We start from the raw sequence: 22,042 nt of genomic DNA on the forward strand, positions 1-22,042 counted from the left end.
GGGGCTCGTGCTCCTCCTCGGAGGCCCGTGGTTTCTGTCCGGTGAGGACCTGGCGACGGCCCGGGAAGGGTTGTGCGGGGCCGGCGGCTGTGTCCCCCAGCCCCGGCTCCGGGTGCCTGTGCGGAAGCGGGGGGCGCTTGCCGGGTGGGGAGCCCTGCTCTCCGGGCGGCCTGGGCCGCGGCATGTCTCTGCTCCACCTGTCCTTCCGCCACCTCTGCCGCTGCTCCCCCTCCCCTCCATCCTCCCCCCTCCCCTCCTGCTCTTCCCCGTCCCCCTCCCCCTCCTCCCATCCTCTCCCTCCTCCCCTCCCCTCCTCCCCTCCCCTCCTGCTCTTCCCCTTTCCCCTCTCCTCCTCTCCCTCCCCCCTCCCCTCCTCCCTCCTCCTCCTCCTCCCCTCCCCTCCTCCCCTTCCCTCCCCCCTCCCCATCCTCTCCCTCCTCCCCTCCCACCTCCTCCTCTTCCTCCCCCTCCCCGTCTCCCCTTCCCCCTCCCCCTCCTCCCCCTCCCTTCCTCCCCTTCCCCCCTCCTCCCCCTCCCTTCCTCCCCTTCCCCCTCCTCCCCCTCCCTTCCTCCCCTTCCCCCTCCCCCTCCCCATCCTCTCCCTCCTCCCCTCCCCTCCTCCCTCCTCCTCTTCCTCTCCCTCCCCTCCTCCCCCTTCCCTCTCCCCCTCCCCCATCCTCTACCTCCTCCCCTCCCCCCTCCTTCTCTTCCTCCCCCTCCCCGCCTCCCCTTCCTCCTCCCTCTCCTCCCCTTCCTCCTCCCTCTCCTCCCCTTCCTCCTCCCTCTCCTCCCCTCCCCCTCCTCTCCTTCCAGGCGGGGGTCTCCTGGCCACACTAGGGGCTGCTCATCTGAGATGTTTTTGTTCTCTGCTGAGAGGTGGAGGTGGGAGGGAGGGAGGCCGGGTGTCCTTGCCCTGCTACCAGTGCACGTGGGGACACGTTCCGGGGAGCTGAGGGTCCCACTGCTGGTTGAAGCACCGTCCCTTGTGGGCCGTGTGGTGGCTCCGTGAGGGGACAGGGCCCGCACTTGACAGCTTGGCCATGCTTCTGCTCCTCGGCAAGGCTGGGCAGGCGCCCAGGGACGGCGGGCAGGGCCTCACTTCTCCTGCCTCTGTGTCCCCTCCCGTAAAACAGGGACAGCACACTCAACCTTGAGGCGTAACTGACCTATCGTGAGGGAATGTTGGCGTTAGGGGCCGGGCCCTGTGACGCTTTGCTTCGGAAACTGCAGTGCTAGGGATGGGGCCGGTCCTTCCGGAGGGTCGGGCTGGCGTTGGAGGTCCAGCCATGGCAGGACTGTGGCCAGGGAGGTCTTGCTGGAGACTTCCCGCAGGGACTCACCCACTAGAGGCCCCCGACCATTGGCACGGCTCGCGAGGCACCCAGGGCCGGGACACGGGAAAGGCAGCACCCATGACCCAGGTGATGGGCGGGATGCTGGCTGTGGGGCCAGCGGGCGTCTAGCCTCTGCCCCCTGGGCTCTGCTCCCCCAGGCCGCCCTGACCTCATCCCCCCGAACTTGGTGTCCTCCTGGCTGGGGGAGCCCCTGGAGAGGGCAGGGAACCGACACCTCGGGAAATGTGATCCCCTCCCTGGCCTGTGAATATTTCATCAACGGATTAAAAATTGAAGCAGGGCTGCTCCCGGAGGGCGGAGGAGGGGCGCCGCCTCTGTGTCCGGCCCGTTGGCGCATCTTTCTCGGTGACGGAGCCATGTCTGCTAGAACGTGACGTCGCTGTTGAAAATGCTGTTGCGCGGCCTTCTTTAATTAAGACGTAAGAACCAATCTGCTGCCGTGAACGAATCCTTGACCGTCCGAGCGAGAGGCGACGGTGCACAGGAGGGCTGTCGGAGCGGGCGTGCGGGGGGCCTGCAAGTCTTCGGTGGAGGCCACGCAGAGGCTGTGGCGGGGCCTGGGCGCGTGCTGGCACGCGTTGGTGGGGTCGTTCTGGTCTGTGCATATACTTAGGGTTGGGTGGGAGAGTCCGGTCTCTGTGTGTGCGCACGTCTGTGCGTGTGCACGTGTGGGGCTGGAGAGGGCCTGGGTGGCTGAGGTCTGGCTTCCCGCCAGTCAGGAGACCTGTCGTGCCTGCATTGCCTGGCGCCTGGAGAGCCGGAGCCCTGGCAGCCCTCCAGGGGGGCGTGAGGTCACACGGGCATCTTGGGGACTGTGAGGGTCCCGGGTGTGATGTGGGAAGGGTAGGCAGGGCTCGGGTGCAGCAGGGGGACGGTGTTCTGGGCCCTGGGGCCGAGGGAGAGAAGGCCTCTTTCCGGGGCTGCCCATGTGGATTGACGGGTGCCTGGCATAGACCAGAGGGGCTGGCCGGCTGACACGCGGCCTCTGGGCCTAGGGAGCTTGTGCTTGAATGGGTAGTGCCACCACTGTAGGTGAGCACGTCAGGGTTCCTGGCGGGTGCACCGGGTCAGGAGGACAGGGAGGTGGGGGCATCCAGCCAGGTGGCTGCCTGCCGGGGCCCCCAGGGGTCCGAAAGACTGCATCAGGGCCCCTGGGTGCATCTCAGGAACCAGGGAGGGTGCAGGGGCCCCGCTCCGGGCCCCCTGGCGGGCGTGCCGGGCTTGGCCGTGCTGCCCTGCCCCTCCCCGCCTCTCTCCTGCCCAGCGGCGGGCAGAAGTGGCCCTTCGCCAGGCAGCAGACCGCACGAGGCTGAGTGTCTGGACCACCCAGCCTCCGGCCATTCTCCTGTTGGGCCTCTCTTGTTTTCCTTCGGCCGGTTGGAGCTGATCCCGGCTGCCGACGGGCGGGGCATCGGTTTCCCGGTGCAGGTGCCGAGGGGTTGGGGCCAGGGTGGGGGGAGGTGCCTGCCTGGGGGTGCGGCTCTGCGTTCAGTTCTTAATGTCCACGTGTGTGTCCTGCGGGGGCGCAGAGAGGGTCCTGCTTGCTGTTTGCACAGTCAGCCGGGGGAGCAAGGGTGCCCCACTCCCTTTGGGGACGTCGAGGCCTCGGCTGGCCTCTTTGGCGGGTAGGGGGAGGTGGGGGCCGAGTCACCCGAAGCGGGGCTGGTGCACCTTTGTTTGCTCTTTCTCCCGACCGTATCCGTACCTGCAGCACTGAGCCCGCAGTCCCGTCTTCTCCTTGCCTTTGTTTTCTTTCCCCCGGGGACTCAGCCCCTCTTCCTGTCGTGGGCGTCACCGGGCATTTTACACCTGGCGGGTCCTGCGGTTTTGGTTGCCGAGCGCGGTGGTTCGGGCCGTGTGGCGCAGGCTGGGCAGGGCAGGCCCAGAGGGGGCTCTGGGGGCCGGGGTCCCCCTGAGCTGGCTCGGCGGGGAAGGGGTGCTGGAGGTGTGCTCCCGAACGTCCCCGGGAGGCCGAGATTCTGGTGGCCTGGGCTGTGGGGTCCTGGGGAGTCCAGGTGGCCTGGGCTGTAGGCGTGCACGTGTGCACGTGCGTGCCTACATCTGTCCACGTGCACGTGTGCTCACACTTGTACGCGTTAGGCCGGTCTCCCTTCTCGCGGCCTGGCGTTCCTTGCTTTAAGCAGACCTTCACCTGCTTTCAAGAGCGCTGGCTTTACCCAGAGGTGTCCTGTCACCTTCTTGGAACCTGTGTGTCCCCAGCACGCTGCGGGCCTCCTGGAGGTGGCGCCTGGGCACGCCCCTCCTTCTCCAGGTCAGCAGGTGGTCCGCCCCTCCTCGTCTGTCTCTGGGCAGGGGGCTCGAGGGGCCCTCTGTGTGGTGATGCCAGGCCTCGGGAAGGGAAGGGGTGCCTTCGGAACGGGATCCGTTTACAGGGCTGGGTGGACCTTTTTGGTAAGTCAAGCCCCCCGGGATTCCTGATCTCTGTTGGGCCGGGTGGTGTTGGCCAGACTTGGGGACGGCTCCGCACACATCCACGGTCCTTGCCGGTCGGGGGAAAGTGTTCCGAAGGTGTCGGTTTGGATAAGGTCGGGGTGAGGGAGAGGTGCCGCCTGCGAGAGCAGTGGCCCCCAGGCCCCTGGAGGAAGGGAGCCAGGACTAGACTGTGACCTCTTGCCTCCTTAACATGTCTGCCCCTATGCCTCTACCTGGGAAGACAGTAGGTGCGTGCGGCCGGCACCCTTGCTCCGGTGGGCTGAATAAATGGGGCTCAGCAGCGAGGAGTCTGGGTCTGGGCCCTGGCAGGAGGGTGTGCCGTGCTGGGTTGGCAGCGTGCGCCCGGGAGGACGGCACAGGAAGAGGCACGTGCCCTGCGGGGCTGGCCGGGGCTCCTCGGCCCCCCGCTGCTCCTGCAGCCGGGCTCCTCCACCGAGAGCTGAGCCAGGGGGCTGTGTCCATCGTTGTCCTGACTCGTGCAGAATCGTCAGCTGCTCACTGTCTCAGGTTCCACGTCCTCTGTCCTCGAGCAGCCCGGCGGAGGAGGCCTTCCGGAGGAGGCGCCGGGGTGAACGGATCTCTCGCACTAACTGCAGCCTCGCGTGGGCCAGCCCGTGGCGCTCGCCGTGGCTGCCCTTCGGGGCCACGGGTGGAGTTTGCAAAGCACCCTGTGCCCGGGCCACACCCCACACCAACTAGACCAGCGGCCCCGGGGGTGTGCCCGGGCGCTGGGGCTTCTCAGCGACTCCCTGACGGGTCCTAACGTGCCATCAGGTCGAGACCCACCGGCTCAGGGCATCCGGGTCGCGTTCCTGGGCGCCCGCCGCACAGCTCCGCATGAGCGCCGGGCATCCGTGAGACTGCAGTCTTCAGGAGCTCTGTTGTCGCCGTGAGCCTCAGATCTGGGTCAGACCGCCCTCCCGGGCCCCGGGCCCTCCGTGCTCCTCAGGCGATGATTATCCCAGCCCGCAATCTGTGGCTTCTGTCTGTAGATCCGTGCCCTCTGACTGTCCTTGCAGGGGCCACAGGAAGTGTCACTGGGGAGTTTGGGAGCCTGCCCCAGAGTTCTGGCGTGTTTGGACCAGAGTGACCCCCAGAGAGACGGGCCCCCCTGCTCCCAGGAAGCTGCATGTACGGGGTCTCCGTCGTAGAAAGGCCCAGGACGCAGAATTCCGTGAAGAACGCATATCCCTCTCTCATCTGCCCATGTTGGCCTTTGGGGTCCAGGGTGGGGCTGGGGCTGGGCATCCCTGAGCCCTCCTCTACGTCGGGCTCCCCTCTGCCCGCACAGTGCTTGGGCACCACCCCCGGGCGAGAGGGGCAGCGGCTTTGCTGGGGAGGCCCCTGCTGCCCGTGTCTCTGTCTCTTCCCCCCCCGCCCCCGCCCCGGGTCCGTCCCCTCATCTGGCAGAAGCGCGGTCCCCAGGCCCTGGGATCTGTGCCGCGGGTTCCCCGGGTCAGTGTGAGCAGTGCTGGGTGGGCCATGCGGCTTGTCCAGCTTGGAGGGGTCAGGGAGCCCTTGTCCGGCGGGCCCCGGCCTGTCAGCGAAAACCAGCCCGAGACTCGCTGTGGGTCTGGGAGGTGTCGGAAAGCACCCTCACCCCCGCGCCTTCCTGGCCTCGGCGTCCTGGTCCTGCCCTCGGGAGGGCTGGGTTGGCGAACGATGCTCGAGTGCTCACGGCTCAGCCCGGCCCAGGGGTCGCTGTTGCTCAGTGTGGGTCACTCTCTCTCCCTGGGGCTGCACGTCCCGGGTGGCGCAGGGAGGGAGAGGCCCAGGCCCGGAACAAGGGGCTTGGTGAAGCAGCTGTCCGCAGGGAGGTTTCAGAGTGCCCTCTGTGGCCAGGGCCGGATGACGGCTGTTGGGGGCGGGTGGGGGTGCACCCAGCTTCCATTTCCATGCACGGCAGCCTGGAAGGGCGGCGGGTCCTTGCCACACCACGGAGGCAGGTAGGGACCCGGCTGCCTCGTACAGGTTGGAACGCTGCTGGGGGTTCCTCCCAGGGCCCTGGGCTCTGCCCTGCCCAGGAGTCTGCACATTTTGGAAAGCGTTGTGGCACCCTGGTCTTGGGAGACCAGAGGTTTTGAGGTCGGCCTGCTCCCAAGGGTCAGAGAAGCCCTGAGTGGGGGAGGCTGGACGGTGGCTGGGTTCCGGAGTGGCCACCTGCCCTCCGGGACGGCTGCTGGGCCTTCATGAACCCCCCCCCATCCCCCCCCCGCCCTCCTGCCCTCCCGCAGAGTGGCAGGGCCTGTCTGAGGCCAGGTCTCCCTCCTCTCGGGGCTGGAAGACCACGAACCCTGCTGGCCGTCCTGGGGGGCTGGGGGCTGGGGCAGGCGGGGGCTTTCCTTGGGAGCCGCCCCACCTTCACCCGACTTCCCAGCACCCCACCCTGTGGACTACGTCAGTCTGTTGTGGGCGACCCCCACTGGGGAGCAGGGCGTGTGGGCAGGTGACTCAGACGGCCTGAGCCAGGCTTTCCTCAGCAGTGAACTGGAGGGAAAAGAGTCGTGTGTTGGGTTTTTGTCGAGCGGAAAGGAATTGTCCAGCTCACGCCTGGGACACATGCGGGCGGTCGGGCCGGGCCCATGACAGCGGTCCCTGACGGACCTCCAGACCAAGGGGGCTGAGGGACCCCACTGTGTACCCGCCGCAGAGCCCTGCAGATGAGCGTGCCTGGGCCAGACGCCCCTCTATCCAGAGAAGGCTCGGGGAGAGTTAGTGCCTCACCCGAGGGCACCAGCCCCTGTCCCCCAGTGAAGGGCCTGAGAGCACTGGTGACGGTCCTGTTCGGTGGCTCTTGACCCGACACCCTAGAGCCCCAGACTGGGCATATGGTGGACCTTCTCATCGTGGGCCAGCTGGAAGGGAAGGGCACCGCGTGGCTGGTGGCAGGTGTGTCCTCACAGGTGGGAAAGAGCTGCTTTCTCAGGGGTATGGCCACACCACGCCAGCCTCACCCTGCCCTGGGGCTGGCTCAGCCCCCAGCTTGTCACGGAGGGCGGCTCCCTGGGGCCCGCTCGCCTGTCTCCTCCCTACCTGGCACCCAGCGGGCAGGCGGCCCCGGAGCCCCAGCACCCAGGCTCCTGCAGGGCACCCCCAGGAGGCCTCGGGCCCCTCGCAGGGCTGGGGAGCAGTGGAGGCGCATCTAGGGCAGAAACAGAACAAAACAAGAATCCGCCCCCAGCCCCCAGCCCACACCCCGAGTCTTCTTATCTGTTCCGGGGCCTGTTGCAATCTCTTGCTTGGTGCCGTGGGGAAATGCGATGAAGAGATAGTTGTCAGGCGAGGACTGTCTGGGCCAGTCGGACAGGTTTGGTTCCTGCCCGGGGTGGAGGGGAGAACCTGGCCGGAGGTCACTGCCTAGAGGAGGCGGCTCATGTAGGCTCCTTGCGGGTCCTGAGAAAGGGGGTTTTGCACAGAGCAGGGGACTGGCTGGTGGACATAATCGAGAGCAGATTTTAGGTAGAAAATGCCCTACCCAGCCAGAAGTCAGATTTCTGTTAGAACCTTCTGGAACACAGACATGTGCCAGAAGGAGGCAAAAAGGGCTACCCTCAGCTCGGATCCTCTGTTCTTAGAAACTCGTAAATCATGGTTTCTTAGTAAGTTTATCAGTTTTGCCCTGGTGACCTTTGACCTATCTTATCATAGGACAAGACCTCGGGGACAGTTTGTAGCAAACCCGAGTTTAGCAGGGAGAAGTGACAGCCGAGGAGGAGGCAGAAGATACCAACTGTGACCTGGGCCACCCAGTGAAAGGGTGCCCCGGGGACACGGGCACGTGGGGGAAACGGATCGTGGGATCTCTTTGAGACTCTGGGACATGGTTGGAATGAGCTGTGATGCTTCCGTGTGTTCCCATGGACAGACCCTGGTCGTCCGCCACCCGAGGGTCATCTCCTTCACGGCGGTCCCCACAGGAGGCCGCGTGTTGCTTCTGATGAGAGGCCGCCCTGGTGCCCCACCCCTGGCCTGGGCCAAGAGTGAGCTCTCTTCCCCGTCGGGGCTGAAATGGCAGACTCTGTCCAGCCCAGCCGGGGTGTCCTTGCCCGGTGAGGATCCCGGCTCAATGAGCCGCAAGCCGGCCAGGAGGCCCGTCAGACTGTCAGCGGCCACGGTCTTCAGGCAGGAGGTGGGCAAGGGTGCAGGGTGTAGTTGAGGTGAGGGACGGGACTTGGGCAGTTGGCGGTCCTGGGTGAAAAGCGTCTCCGTTAACCTGGGCTGGGGTGGAGCTTTTGGGAAGGCTTCCTGGAAGAAGCGACAGTCTACAGGTCCAGACGAGGGAGCAGCCTATGCAGAGGCCTGTGCAGAGAGGAGTCCTGGGTGTGTGCAGGGAGGTCAAGAGCTGAGGCCTGGCAGGTCTCAGGGGCCCCGCATGAAGTCTGGACTTGACCCTGTGGGAATCGTGGAAGCATTGTGTGCGGGAACCAGACGGTCCAGGCGCAGAGAATTCTCCAGGAATCCCGGGATCTGGCTTTCCAGGCTTCTGTTTGGGTGTGGTTCCAGCAGAGAAGAGCTGCCTTGGGCCCTCCCTCCCCCACTCTCCTGGGCCTGGTCATCAGTCAGCAGGACAGGGCAGGGCCTTCAGCCCTGGTGGAGACAGGCTGTTCCTGGGGCGGGCCTGGGCCAGGGCTGGGGTCTCCGTGAGGTGGCGCGGCCGCCTTGGGAGTGTTGGCAGGCCTGAGCCTGGCCTGTGTCTGAGAGTGTGCTGCTCAGGTGGCGGGGTGCGGGTGGGGGGAGCGGAAGCCCTGCGATGGGCGGCCCTGGGCTCAGGGGAGGGGTGGGGGTCCCAGGACAGGAGAAGGGAGGTGCAGGTGGAGCCCTCGTGGGCCAAGCCTCCCCCGACCCCCGCCATGACAGTGGGGCCCATTCTGTTCGGGGAGCATTTACTGAGCACGCCTGGGTACAGGAGAAGCTTGGGGAAGGTCCAGGAAGAGTTCGGGTCTGCAGCCAGAGAGTCGGGGGGCCGGGCGGAGGCTGGGTGAGGACCAAGGTGCAGAAGTGGCCGTGGAGAGCTGTCCTGGGCCATCGTAGGTGAGAGCGAGGGGGCCAGTGTTCCTTTGGGTTGGGCTCTGGGGGGGGTCCCTGCTCCATCTGAGGGCACCTTAGGGCCAGATTTGAAAGCCACTGGTCTCAATCTGCAGCCGGGGAAACTGAGGCCCAGCACGGGACACCCACACCCAAGGCCATGCAGACCCTGACGAGGGCGTGTCGGGTTCAGTGGCTTTGATGGGGTGCCCTTGGGCCTCTTGTGTTTTGGAGTGCGGCCCTGAGATAATTACGCGGCAGTAATGAGCTAATTAGTCATGGTGGTTGCCCTCTCCCAGCCCCCCAGCCCCTCGTTCTCGCCTCAGGGGACGCTGGAGTGTGGCTCTGTCTGCTAGAGGTGCTGGGCCACTGAGGGTGGGACCCCCAGGGGGGTAGCTAACCCCCTCTCCCCATCAGTGGGCCTGGATTGGTTTTTCCTGACCTGGATGAAGACGGCTCACTGACTCTGCTGAATACATAGAATCGTTTGTGGCCCGAATCCTAGGAGAGGGCTGGGTGCGTGTGGCATCGGGGTCCAGAACAAGCTAGGGTTGAGCCCTGGTGAGAGCAGCTGGCAGGCTGCACCCCCGCTCTCACTGGGGTGTGGAAGGTCCTGTGACAGCTCTTGGTGCCCTGGCCCAGGCCCCAGGCCGCCTCCCGTCTGTTTCCCTCTCGGGCAGGGCAGCCTGGAAGGGACCCTGGACGGGCCTGGCCTGTGCAGGGAAGGGGCTCGTGCAGCCCGGTTCCTCATCGCCCCACCAAAGGGCGGCAGAAGGTTCTGGAGCTGCCCGGGGTCCCAAGGCTGGCAAGGGGGTGGGGAGCCAGGCAGGGCAGTGGTGCAGTGACGTCATTCCCAGGGCTAAGTGCCGCTGCAGGCTGCACACGGCAGGCCGGTTTCCTCTCGGCCACTTTGGAGGAGGCCCTTCCCTGAGGCCCTGCTTTCACCTCGTCTTGCCTGGGGGCGGCCCAGGATCCCCGGGCTGGGCCGGGAGCCGCGGGGTGCTGGGACAGCGCCACACTCCCTGCACACTGGCCTGTTGTCAGGGGTGGGGGCAGAGCGGGCAGGAAGCATCTCTTCTTTCCCGCTGCCACCCCTGCTGGTCATGGGATGGTGCCCGGTGGCCCTGCACCAGCCTCGGGTGCGAGTGTGGCCCCTCTGAGCCCGCTTCCTTTCCCCGGTGTGGGTGCCCACGCCCCTGCAGGTGCCGCTGCCACCGTGGCTCATGGCTCGGGTGTGTGGAAGCTTCATTAGCAACGGAGGAACCTGCTCGGGCGTCGGGCAGGCGGCGCTTTGGCCACCGGGCCTGCCTTGTGTGGGGCCAGACCTGGGATCTGAGGCCGCTGCCTGGGGTCTCACCATCCAGGCCCTGGGGGGCAGTGTGAGCAGGGGCTGCCCCCAGCAGGGCCACGGCCTGGGACCTCCATCCGGGCTGAGGTGGGGCAGGCCCCAGTGGGCGCTGGGCGCTCAGGAAGGCAGGGCCCCCTGGGACTGCGATCTGGGGCAGGGGAGGCTGTGGGGAGGGGGTCCCTTCCCCACTGGCTGTCAGAGCCCCAGCTGAGCCCTGTCTTTCTGGTCTGGGGTCCGGGAGCCCCCTCCGGGTGGTCTTGGAATCCAGGAAGCCTGGCAGGTTTTCTGGGGTGCCTCTAGCCGGAGGAGCCCCCACACCGTGCCTGGCTTGGGCCCCCCACTGCCTTTCGTAAGCTCCTCCTCTCCCCGGCTCTAGCCAGGTCTTATCTGATGGCAGAGAGCGGGCCTTTTGGTGTCAGACTTGACTTTCCCACGTGCCCTGCCATCTGACTCATCACGTTAACGTAGTAACCGTTTTGCTGATTTGTTTATCGGTTAATGGTTCTGGAACTTTCTCTGGGTCAGGCACCTGGTCTCAGAGCCAGAGGGGAACTTAGAGATCCTGTTTAATGTTCTCATTTCACAGATGGGGAAACTGAGGCCTCCCTCGAGGCTGGTGGCTGTCTCTGTGCTGTTCCCACCCCACCCCCCCTGGACACCACCCTGGGTCCCATGACCAGCTCGAGCTGAGGGCCTACTGCGTCCAGAGGCTCATTTGAGGACCTACCCCACTGTCCCGTGCATCCCACCGCATCCTTCTCTCCCTAAATGTCCCCGTGTGGCATCCATGCTCCATTCAGCCCCAGTCCATCCGGTGGGGGGCGCGGGCTGTCTGGGGCTGGGACACAGTGTCGGGCGGGTGCAGGTGACAGATAGGGCTGCAGGCATGGAGGTGCTGGGGCTCCCGGAGACGAACGCTCTAACAGAATTCATCAGGGACTGTGTGCTGCTGGCGGTCACACGGTCATTTGTTGGTAACGAGCTTTGTGGCACCATAATTTGTGCCTCTTAATTGCCAAGCAAGCACCTAATGGCTCTGGAGGTTCCTTGTTTGGGAACAGGCTTGTGGCTCTCAGGGCTGCCTTCCTTCCGCCTAAGTGACCAGGTGGTGGTAGAAGCTTCCAGAACAAGAGCTCAGAGCCTGGGCACCTTGGGTGTCCTCCTGGTCTAACCCGGGCTGGAGATTCCCCTGCCAGTCTGCAGACTGGGGACAACAGTGTCCCCTGCAGCGAGCACCCTGGGGAGCCGAGATGTTCCCACAGCCTTGCTGGGCGGGCGTCTTGGCTCCTGTAGGGACAGCCCCGCAGTGCAGCCATCGAACTTGGCCCGCTCCCAGCCCTGAGCTCGCCCCTGGCTGGCACCGCCTCTCCTGGCCTTTGTCCCACTTCCCGTGTGGGTTGGGAGGGGACGCGGCTCCGGACGGATGGCGAGCGGTGCTTGTCCATGCTGCGATGGTGCTGCCCCGCCTGCCTCCTGTGGGTCCCCGTTGTCTTTGGGCTAACCTGCATCCCTAGCCCCTGCCCCGCCTGGAGCCTCAGGCCAGTTGCACGCGTCCCGCAGCCTGGACCAGCCCCACAGGGGGTTCTGCTGGATGGGGCATCTCCTGGACCCCTTCCCAAGTCGGGGTCCCCGTCGGATGCTCCCACAGCCCCCAGCATCTCTCCCTTGTGCCCCAAGCTCCATGGCTTTGGTGGCTTGTCCCCACCTGGCTGTGAGCCCCGAGGGGGCAGGAGCCACGCCAGGCTGGGCACAGGGGCCCCTGCGGCCAGTCCCTCTGAGCAGGAGAGGCAAGAGGCCCCCCCCCCGGAGTGAGACTTGGGGTCTGTGTGGGGGCCGGGCCCACCACCACTTTCTGTGTGTCCCTTGCTGGCCGTAGCTGAGCCAGGCCACGGGGCTTCACCTCGCTCTCACCGCCCACCCGAGCCCGTGCCCTGCCTCCCTCCCACACCCCTTTCTTCCTGCCCAGGCTCTGCTGACACTGTTATACCACCAGGAGCCCCTCCCTCCCACCCGCCTCCCCTCCTGGCGGTGCCGGGTGCTGATTTCTGCAGTGCTCCGCCTGGGGACACAGACCCAGCCGGGGGGCACCATGTCTGGTGATGGATGTACCCCGAGTGATGGCTGCGGGCCAGTGGGGCGGCAGGACCTCGTGGCTCTCCGTCCCCACACATCCAGCCACGGCCTGCCTGCTTCCGAGGCGTCCCCTTCCCTGCGGAGCCCGCGGGGCCGTCCGCCCACCCCTTCCCTGCCGGGAGGGGAGGGGCGGAAAGCGTCCATTTAGAGGATCCACTGATTTCGCCGCTCACCGGTTTCCCATCTGAGCGCCCATCCCTGGCGGGCTCGGGGTGGACCCGGCACGCAGGCTCTCTACCGAGTGCTGGCCCGCTTCTCACCCCTCCCCCCTGTGGGGGCTCCCGTGTCTGCGTGGCTGTTTGCTGCCGTCTGGGTTCTGTGACTTTCTGCCACCATCTCCAGGAAGGCCCCAGGTGGTGCCCGCGGCCACAGGGCCGTGTGAGGCTGCGGCGAGGACGCCGCCAGAGCCGGGCATCCCGAGCCGGGCCGGGTACTGAGTGCACGTCGGCGCTCGGCTAATGCGGTGGTACGGCTGCCCGTCTGCCTGGGCGCGGTCGGCGTGGCCCCTGGGTCCTCGGGACGGCCCCGCGCTGCCCCTTGCGGACGCGGACGCGGACGCTGAGGGCGCCCGGTCGGGAGGGCGCGCTGGGCCTCCTCACGTCCAGGGCGGCGCCCGCTTTCCGGCGCACGCGGGTTCAGGCCGCGGACTCTGGAGTGAGCCTCGGGCTCCCTACGTTCTGTAATCCCCACTCGTTTTAGGAGTTCGGGGAGGAGTCTTCCCTGAGAACGTTACAGCTGAGAGGCGGTGGTCCACACCGCGAGCGGGCTTTCTGCTCTTGGCCTCTAGACCCCTACCGTGGTGTTGTGACTGATCTTTCTTTCCCTCCAAATCTCAAGCTGAATTAAGGCCTCTTCTCACTGAGCTGAGCTTCCAAGGTTCACGGCGTCTTGTCTGAGGTGCAGGTGCTCGGGGACGGGGTGCAGGAGCCGTGGGGCGGGAGCTCATGGGCCCCGGGCAGGAAGGTCAGGTGAGCGTCCGACGTGCGGGGGCCTGGAAGCCCAGTGGGGACAGGTCAGGTGATCTGCTAAGAGGATCCAGGATGGGCCTTTGCTGACACTAATGACAGAAGCACCTTTTGGGTGCCTACCTGTCACGGGCTCCGTCCCTTCTCAGGTCAAAACAGCCTAACGGGGCAGTTTACAGTTTGGAAGCTGAGGCCCTAACAGGTCGGACTGGGATTCTCACTGGGGCCTTGCCCTGCCCGCCTGGCCTTGGCCTCCTCTGGGACTTCTGGGTGACTTCCTGCTGGAGGTGACCTGGGCCGGGGTCAGGGAGGTGGTGGCTGTGGGCCCTGAGTGCCCGAGGCGGAGCTGGCCTCCCAGCCCTGGCTGGGGAGCGTTATGGATGAGGACGTCCGTCCCCTCTCGCTGCTTCCCCTGCCTCTCAGAGGAGAGCAGGCAGGCCGGAGAGAGCTGTGCCCTGTGCCCGGGCACCCTGTGTGAGGGGCCAGTCCTGCAGTGTCTGGGGTGGGGGGTTCCTACGGTGAAGGCTGTGCGGGTTCGGGTGGGGAACGGAGCTGGGGTCGGGGTGCAGGTTGCGCCCCAGGCCCCGGGGAAAGCATCCATGCGTGCCGTCTCACAGGGTCCTCCCGAGAACCCCCTTTAGGGATGAAGAGGTGGAGACTCAGGGCCACACCCCAGTAGCCCACCAGCAGCTGGCCAGAAGCCCCTCTGCCCACCTGTTCTTTCCTTTGGGGGGCAGTGGTACCTGGGCGGGTGAGCCAGAGAGGTAGCTGGGGCCCGGGTCCTGGGTGCGCCCGGAGCGTCGGCCATCCCAGCCTCGGGGACACTTTGGCAGATGCACCTGCTCCGAGAAAAGCAGCTGTACCACGTGTTCCGAGAGAGCTGACCGTTCTTGGCTTATCTGGGGTCTTAACACACACCGGCCTCAGTGTGGATGGGGGGCTCTGGGGCCGTGTGTGGCCAGGCCCCCTGCTCCACCCTCTTCGGCTGTTGCTAGCTGGACGAGGCCAGTGCCAGGCCCCGGGGTTTGTGCCATGTGTGGACCGGGCTCTTACTGACCCCCAGTGCACCTGGGATGGGACAGTTGGTTTGACCTTAGTGGCTGCAGACCCTGGCCAGGCATGGCTGTGAGGAGCCAGGCAGACTCAAGTAGGGGCACTTGGAAGGAAAGGAAGATGTGTCAGGCAGAAAGAATCCCCCCACCCCGTCATCCTGCCCGGCTCAGGCCTGATTTGGGGAAGGAGTCCCATGTGGGGTGGGGCTGGCCAGGGAGGTACATGCAAATGCTCAGCAATGAAGCTGGGTCCTCTGTGGGGGGTGGATCGGGGGTCAGGGGTCAGGTGAGTGACCTCTAGGAGCAGTATTCTGTCCTGGCTGGAGCCTCAGGACCATGGGATTTTGCTGGCACCCCCTCCTTCCTGGAGGGGTTGGGTGGGCACCTCCTCAGCATCTCGGGCCGGCCCCCGGGTGCTTCAGCAGCAGCCCGGGAGAGGTGCCCCTGCCGGGCACAGACGGGAGACTGAGGCTCGGAGATGCGGGGGCCGCAGCGGACGGGCTGCGGTCCCGGGGTGGGGGCTGTCTCTGCTCCCATCCCGCCTGGGTGGTCTCGGGCGTGCACGCACGGGGAGGGGCAGCGGCCTGTGCTCTCCCACCCTCCTGGGTCCACGGGCCTGGGCGCGGGCTCAGGAATCCCCCATTATCTCCGGCCGCTTCCAGCTCCCTCAGCAGGGCGCGGGGCTGCTCCCCTCTCGCACCACCGGCCACATCTGGATCGCATTACCTCAGGGTGTCGGTGGCACAGCGGCCGGCCGCGGCGGGCTCCCGGGGGCAGTGGAAGCGGCCCCCTCCCCAGCACCGGCCGCGGCTGCCCCCCGCCCTGGGCCCCCCTGGACGGGAGAGGCCGGCCTGGGGCCAGTGTGGCCGTGGGGGGGGGGTGTGCCCCCCTCCCCGCCCATGAGGAGCCGGGTGGGGCTGGAGAGGGTCTCTGTTGGCCTGGTCTTCCAGCTTCGGGGGAGTAGCACCTGGAAATCCAGCCTCAGGGTGTGAAGGGCCCCGGAGAGACTGTCCCCACGACAGCTGCGACGACGTGGGCGTGCGGGGAACAGAGCCCCAGAGAGGTGGATCGCTCGCTTGAGGCCGAGCAGGGCCCCGGCGGGCCCTGCGGGGCTGTGGACGCCGTGCGCCCTGGAGGAGCAGCCGGGCGGCGGCCTTGGGCCTCGGTGGGCGGGCGGTGCAGAGCGGGGACCCGGCCGCCTGGAGACCGGGTGTGAACCCAGGCGGGCTCTTAGCCCCCTGCCAGGCCGTCGGGGCCTTTGGGGTGTGTCCTGGGCGTGGAGTCTGCCTTCATGCTGCCTCCCAGGCCTTCACTTGCCCCCCTGGGCAGTGGGCGTGTGTGGGCGCACGCACCCGCCCAGGGGCACAGCACGTCCTTAGCACCGGCGGGTGGAGGGCTTCGAGGGGCAACGCCGTGCCGGCTTCTCCCTCACCAGGCGCCACCCCGGGACCTGCCCAGCCCGGTTCTGGCAGCCCCGCTCAGCCAGCACTTTTCGCTGACCCGGCAGGAACTGCTAATTAAGCTAATAGTTCCCAGAGCTCCCTGACATCAGTTGATGGTATCGGCCTTGCGGGAGATCGGCCTTGCGGGAGACTCTGCGATAAGACGCTCTCTGCCTGCTTGGCGTAATTTGTCGTTAAACAAACACCGCTCGGCTCTCTCTGGAGCCACCTCTCCCCGACTCGGAGAGGCCGCCTGTGTGGTTGTGCTCCAGGCCTGGGCTGCCCCGCGAGGGCACCCCGCTTCTGCGACGCCCGGGAGCCTGGCTGCAGCGGGTATGGATCTTGGGGGGGGGGGTCTCCCCAGCCCCTGGGGACTCTTCCCAGTGTCTGAGGGGTGAAGCGGGGGGCTTCCCCAGCCCCATCCTGGGGAATAGCAGCCTGCAGAAGATGAACAGCAGGGCGGTGGTCCCCGTAAAGCTACACCTCGTCCTGGACCTTGTCTGAGCGGGCCCCTGTCCCTGCAGCGGCCTCCTCCCAGTGAAGGAGGACACGCCTGGGTGTGTGGCCCTGCCTGCTCCCAGCTCTTGCTCCCTCCCTGGCTGCCCAGTGCCCCCACAGGCTCCACGAAGGGCTGCTCAGGGCTTGACGGGGGCGTGGCCAGGCCTCCTTCCAGAAAGAAGGGCAGTGGTCCCAGGGCTCCGATGAGGGTGCCCCTGTGGGCCCGGGGGCTCCCTCCCAGCGCCGGTCACCCCCTGCCAGGGGGCCTCCCTGTGCTCTGATGCGGTAGAGATGCTCCCCGTGGAGTGAAAAGGCCCAGGCAGCAGAAGGTTCTGGAAAGTTGGCTGTCTTGCCTCTCGAGAGAGAGCGGGTGTCCTGTTCTGTGGGTGGTGCACACGTGTGTGTGCACGTGTGGCTGTGGGGGTTGGTGGCCGCCACACCTCTGAGGGCCTTTTGGGCCCTGCTGTCCCCATGAGCTCCCCACCCAGGGCCCCCTTCCCCGCACGTGCTGCCTGGGCTTGGGAGTCATGGGCCTGGTCCACGGTTCCACCTGGGGCGACTGGGTGACCTTAGAGCGTTCCCCCTGGGCCAGGCAGGCCTCCGACCCCACGCTGCCCCACCGTCTCCTGCAGCCTTATGGCTTGGAGGCGGCAAGGGGGGTCGGGGAGGCCGAATCGGGAGACCCCTCCTCCCAGCTCAAGGCCCCATCTAACCCGGAAGCTTTCACGCAAACACATGGGTGTGCACGCACGTGCACACACATGTATGCTCGCACGGGGACCCCGACTCGCGTGGGCCGGTGTGAGGAGCAGGTGGCGGCCTCGGCTGGGCACGTGGCGGAGGGCGCCTGACTGCCTGACTCCCCGGATCTGGCCTCGGTCTCCTGATGTGGGGACAGGAAGGAGGCCCGCCCGTCCTCACCAGCGGATGCCTTCAGGGGCCTCAGGGGGCCGTGTGGGCTGACGGTTTGGATGTCCTCGGACCTGAGCTTGAACCCTGGCTCCACTGCCGCCTGGCAGAGCCTGCTCTCCCCCCACGGGCTCCCCTCTGGCCGGCTGCTCCCCTGCCCTGAGCGCCGGGCTGCCTTCGGCCCCACCGGCCCCTCCTGTTCCCGGTTCTCCGTGAAGCCCTTCCGGGTCCCCAGAACCACACCGGGCCTCCCTGCCCCTCGACCCCTGATTCCCTCCTTTACGTGCTGGTTCACCCTCTGTCTCCCGCAGTGGGCTTTCTGCCGTGTCCCCACATCTGGTGTGGAAGGCAGGGCAGTCACCCCTCATTTGGGGTTCTGTGTCTCTCTGTTGGTGTGGCCTGGCTGTGCTGAGCCCTTGGGGATTTCAGGGAGCCAGTTGCAGCTTGGCAGCCCCAGTCATCCTTCTTCGTCACCCCGAGCTGTCCCCGGCAGTCATCTGTGCTTTGTGCGGGATGCAGGGGGTGGGGGCGCCCAGACAGACACGTGGCCCCTTGGAGCTGGTGGTGAGGCTGCAGGGTGGGCGGGCCCGGCGGAGGCAGGCTCTGGGGGCCGTGGCCGGGGGTGGGGTGGGGGGGGTGGGGGGGGCCTGGAGGGAGGGATGCTCCTGGGCCAGCCCTGCTAGGAGAGGACACGGCCAAGAGGGGAGGTGGTGGAGGGCGTACCGCAGTCACGGAGGGAGGCAGTGGCCAGCCCGGGGTCCGCTCTGCTAGCTCATTCGGGATGCGATGCGTACCAAGGGCCTGGGGCAAGGCCACGTCCAGCTGAATGGTGGGTGGCGGTGCCGGGAACCTTAGCCCCCGAGCTGGAGATACAGCTGGGGGGGGAGTTGGTTGCAGCTGGGGCCCCTGGGCCGGCTCTGGGGTCAGCAGGTGGCAGGACCCTAGGCCGGTAGCAGACGGTCCCCGCTCCCCAGGGATTTACCCCTAAAGCTGATCTGCCTTCCCACCAGACCCCCACCCCAACCACATTTTTGCCCTCCTGCTGGCCCCATGGAGGCAGCTGGGTGTGGGTCAGAGTGGGGTCCCTGCCGGCCCGCTCCTGCAGGTGTGTCCTTGGGGGAGTCCCTTGCCCTCGCGGGGCCTCAGTGTCCTCCTCTGTGGGGCGGGACCTCCCTGAGAGTTCAGTGGGACCGTTTTCCTGGAGCACGGGCCCCACTCTCATTTTGCTGATAACTCAGCAAAGCGGCGTAGGCCACAAGCAGGCCCTGGGTTGGGCTGTGCAGAGGGGCGCGTGTTCGCTCCACTTGACCGGCCGCCGTGTCAGCTGAGATGGCCTGGCGAGGTCTGGGCTGGCGGGGTGCCCCGAGGCCCCGACCTCGCCCCGGCAGGCCCACAGGGGACTCCTGTCGCTGTTTCACAGCCGTGGCTCGCAGGCCTGGGACAGAGCCTGGTGGCCGATGCTAGGCCCGGTGCCCCCTGGCTCACTGGGCCTGCAGCCCGGCGCAGGGGTGTGGCAAACCGGCTTTGGGGGTGGCCTCTGCACCTTTGAAATGACCCAGCCCTTGTGTCCGCGAGTCCCTGAGGACAAGGGATGTCACCCAAGTTGGGGGACGGTGAGGGGAGGGGGCCGAGAGCGCTGTGCCCGAGGCCAGCATCCCCCCTGCGTGGCACGGCGTGGCAGGCGGGTGGCCTGACAGGACGGCAGTGGCCCTTCCCGGGTGCCTGCGTGTTGAAACCAGTCGCTGACATGGCCGGTGGTGTTGAAATAAGTGCTCACGGGTTTCCCAACATCCTGCCAGCCCGTCACAGGACCCGGTGTCGGGAGCCTGGTGCAGCCTGCGCCTCCCTGTCCGGGGTGCCCGGCTCCCCGCTTCCTCCGCGAGGAGACAAGGAGAGGCCGCCCGGGGCTCTGGCAGCGCTCGTGGCATTAGGAGGGGGTGACATTACTCCGGGCCCACGTAGCCCTTGTGACCTGCCCGTTTTCCATAGATCACTGGGCTTTGGACTGGGGGAAGGGGCAGGATTTGAACCCAGAGCTTGGAGCCTGTGCTGTTGCGGCCTGCAGGGCAGGGAGGAGAAGGGAAGGGAAGGGAAGGGAGGAGCGGAGGCAGCCCGGGGACATCTCTCCAGCCTGGTGGGCGTGCACCAGTCAGGTAGCAGATGGTGCAGCCGAGGGTCCCGGCCCCTGCGCCCCCTGGGGACTGGCCTGGCTGAGCATGGGCCCCTTTCTGGGCTGACTTCCTGTTGAGGAGATGGTGGAAAGTGGGGGCCCTGGAGCAGGGCCTGGTGCCTGGGACTGCCCTGCAAGAGGGCAGACAGCGGCCACGATGGCTGTGGTGACTGGTCACCCCCTGTGCTCCAGGCCCTTGACTTTGGGGGGATTGTGGAGCCTTCCCTTAACCCCTAGGGTTTCCGTGCTCATGCTTGGTGCCTAGGGGGGAAATGGGGCTTCGAGGGCCCAAGTGACCTGCTGGGGTCACACCGCCAGTGGGCAGGAAACGCCGTCCACACTGCTGGACGGTGAAGGCCACCCTCCCTGGGGTTCTTCTGGGTCAGACCGGGAGGACACGGTATGGTGGGAGAGTGTGATCTCGGGGGCACACCCCAGCTCTGCCCTTCTGAGGTGGGCCACCTCGGGCGAGTGGCCCAGGGTCCCCACGGGGACTCCGCCAACCCGGGCACAGAGTTGGTTGAGAACACTTCCAAGGTCTGGCTCTCTGGGTGTAGGCGAGCGGGACAGGGCCTCGCAGGACAACGAGGCCCCTGCTACGGGGACGGAGGGGCCTGGGCTTCTGGGAACCTGTGGTCAGGCCTCACCCTGGCTGCGGCGTCTGACTGTCGCTCGTCAGCAGGGGAGGGGCGCTGGAGACTGGTCTCTTATGGAGGAGGAAGCAGATGCCCAGAGACGATGATGGGCTGGGTCTGGGCCACACAGCGAGGCAACCGCCAAGCCAGGGGCCGTGGAGAAGGGGGTGTCGGGAGACCTGGGCTCTGGTAAGGTGGGAGCCCCTGTGGTTGGGGTGGGGAGGATGTGGGTGACACTTGGGCTGGGACTGCCATGGTGGGAAGGCCCGTGGCCCCCGGAGTGGCTCCTGGTTATCGAGCACCTGCTGTGCACCAGGGCCTTGCTCAGCCACGCCGCTTCTGTCCCGAACTGTGTTCCAGATGAGAATGTCCTAGCCCGGGGGGTGACATCGTTCCCTGTGGCTTATGGCCAGGAGGGGGTAGGACTGGACTTGGGCCCTGGTCTCAATGCCTCCTGCTAGCAGGGGTCCCTGCATCTGTCTGCCGCCCACCCTGGGGTTGTGGCAGGGGTGTCTGTCCCGTTTGCACAGAGTGCAGGGGTTGGTTTGGAGGGGAACATAGGAATCTACTGTGTTATAGCTGGAGGAAGGCGAGTGGTTCCTCTTACAGGAAGCCTTCCTTGATGTCTGCTCTCAGATAAGAGTACCTTTTCTCTGTGGGCTCCTGGAAGGGTCTCCGTGTGAGTCTGCACTACGCGTCCCGGGGCAGGGCGTGGCCTTGTCTATCTGCCTATTCCTAGCACGGGTGTCTGTGGGGAGCAGGTGTCTCATTGGCGGCACTCCGTGATATGTGAAGGGAGCAGAAGCCTTTCTGAGGACAGGGGCGCTGAGACCAGTGGGGTTGAGTCAGATGCCTGGGGCCCCACCTGGCCATGAGTCATGTGGCCAGGAGTGGAGCCCAGGTCTGCTGGCTGTGGGCCGCTGGCCGCTCTCCACCTGTGTTCACCGTCTGTGGGGACGGATGAGGAAAGGCCAGCTTTGTGGCCCCTCGTCTCCTCCACTTGTGTCCTAGCCCCTTTTCTTCACATGTGATGGCCTCTCTTTGCAGAAGAGGAAATAAAAACTCAGAGGGGTTGTTTAACTGCTGGGGGTTGTGCAGCTTGTCGGTGCTTTGGGATCTCTTTAAAACTTGCTGCTTGCTTGGCTGGTTCTCGGTGAATCCTGCATTCTGCCCTGGCTCGTTCCTACCTCTCTCACCACCACCCTGTCCACGTATTTGTAAGACTTCGTGGGGGACCTCTGCGCGCCAGGCCCCAGGGATGCCTGATGGACCAGTTGGGGCTCCTACCCTCAGGAGCCCCCAGACCTCAGGAGCCCCCAGACCTTAGCAGCCTCAGACAAGCCAGCAGGGGGGCCCTCTCAGGGGTATGTGGTAGAGGGGGTCCCTGCTCTGGCTAAGAGGATCATAAGGGCGTCCTGGAGGAGGTGTTGTTTAAATTGGGTTGGAGAGAGCCAGGAGACACGTAGAGGGAATTTCGGCCCAGGGAACACCCTGTCCAAGCCTAGAGGCCAGAGAGCCGGTGTGTTCCTGGAAGTGACCTGGTTCCCGAGGCTGGGGGAGGAGAGTGAGCAGGCCCAGACAGCACGAGCAAGAGGAGGGCGGGGGGCGGGGGTGGGGTGGCGGCCGCTGTGGCCGTGGTGGGCCCGGGTACCACAGGAAACCTTCCTGCTTCCAGAATTGGAGCGGCTCCTGGGTGCTCAGCTGGTGCGGTCTGGGTCTGGGAGGTGGGGCGGGGGGGGGGGTTCTCCTCGTGGGCCTTGGCCCTCTCTGGAGCTCTGGGGCATGCTGGGGGGAGCTGGCCCTGGGCAGCTGGCAGAGGCCCCCCCGCGGGCCCCGGCCCAGAGTAAACCCCGGTTCACGTCTGGGTCAGCCCAGGGACCATTCGGATGGGCTGGCGTTCGAGTTTGCCGAGTGGCCTCTCCTCCTGATGGCCGAGGACCACGGGCTGGGGGAGGCGAGTGGGCGGGGGTCCGGGCAGGGAGCTCCCAGGGCTTCTTCCAGCTCACCTGGGGGCGGGGTTGGAGGGGCTCCTGGGTGGGTGGAGTTTTGGGGAAAA

General features: G+C 66.4%; 1 protein-coding gene across 5 annotated transcripts in view; it reads left to right on the top strand.

Annotated features, from left to right (window-relative positions):
• The window catches only part of RXRA (retinoid X receptor alpha), a 96,525-nt gene that overhangs the window by 24,293 nt on the left and 50,190 nt on the right, over nucleotides 1-22,042 (top strand). The window contains exon 1 of one of the 5 annotated variants that reach the window (XM_086684455.1): nucleotides 3,529-3,627. The exons of 2 other annotated variants lie outside the window; for them this stretch is intronic. The gene's annotated coding sequence lies outside the window, so the exon portion shown is untranslated. Of the gene's footprint in view, nucleotides 1-3,528; nucleotides 3,628-16,003; nucleotides 16,108-19,979; nucleotides 20,176-22,042 lie in introns of those variants that run through there. 2 more of the 5 variants (XM_086684450.1, XM_086684454.1) reach the window with 2 other exon arrangements.

This window comes from Puma concolor, chromosome D4 (assembly GCF_028749965.1).
Source record: "Puma concolor isolate L17-30 chromosome D4, mPumCon1.1.hap2, whole genome shotgun sequence".
NCBI lineage: Eukaryota > Metazoa > Chordata > Mammalia > Carnivora > Felidae > Puma > Puma concolor.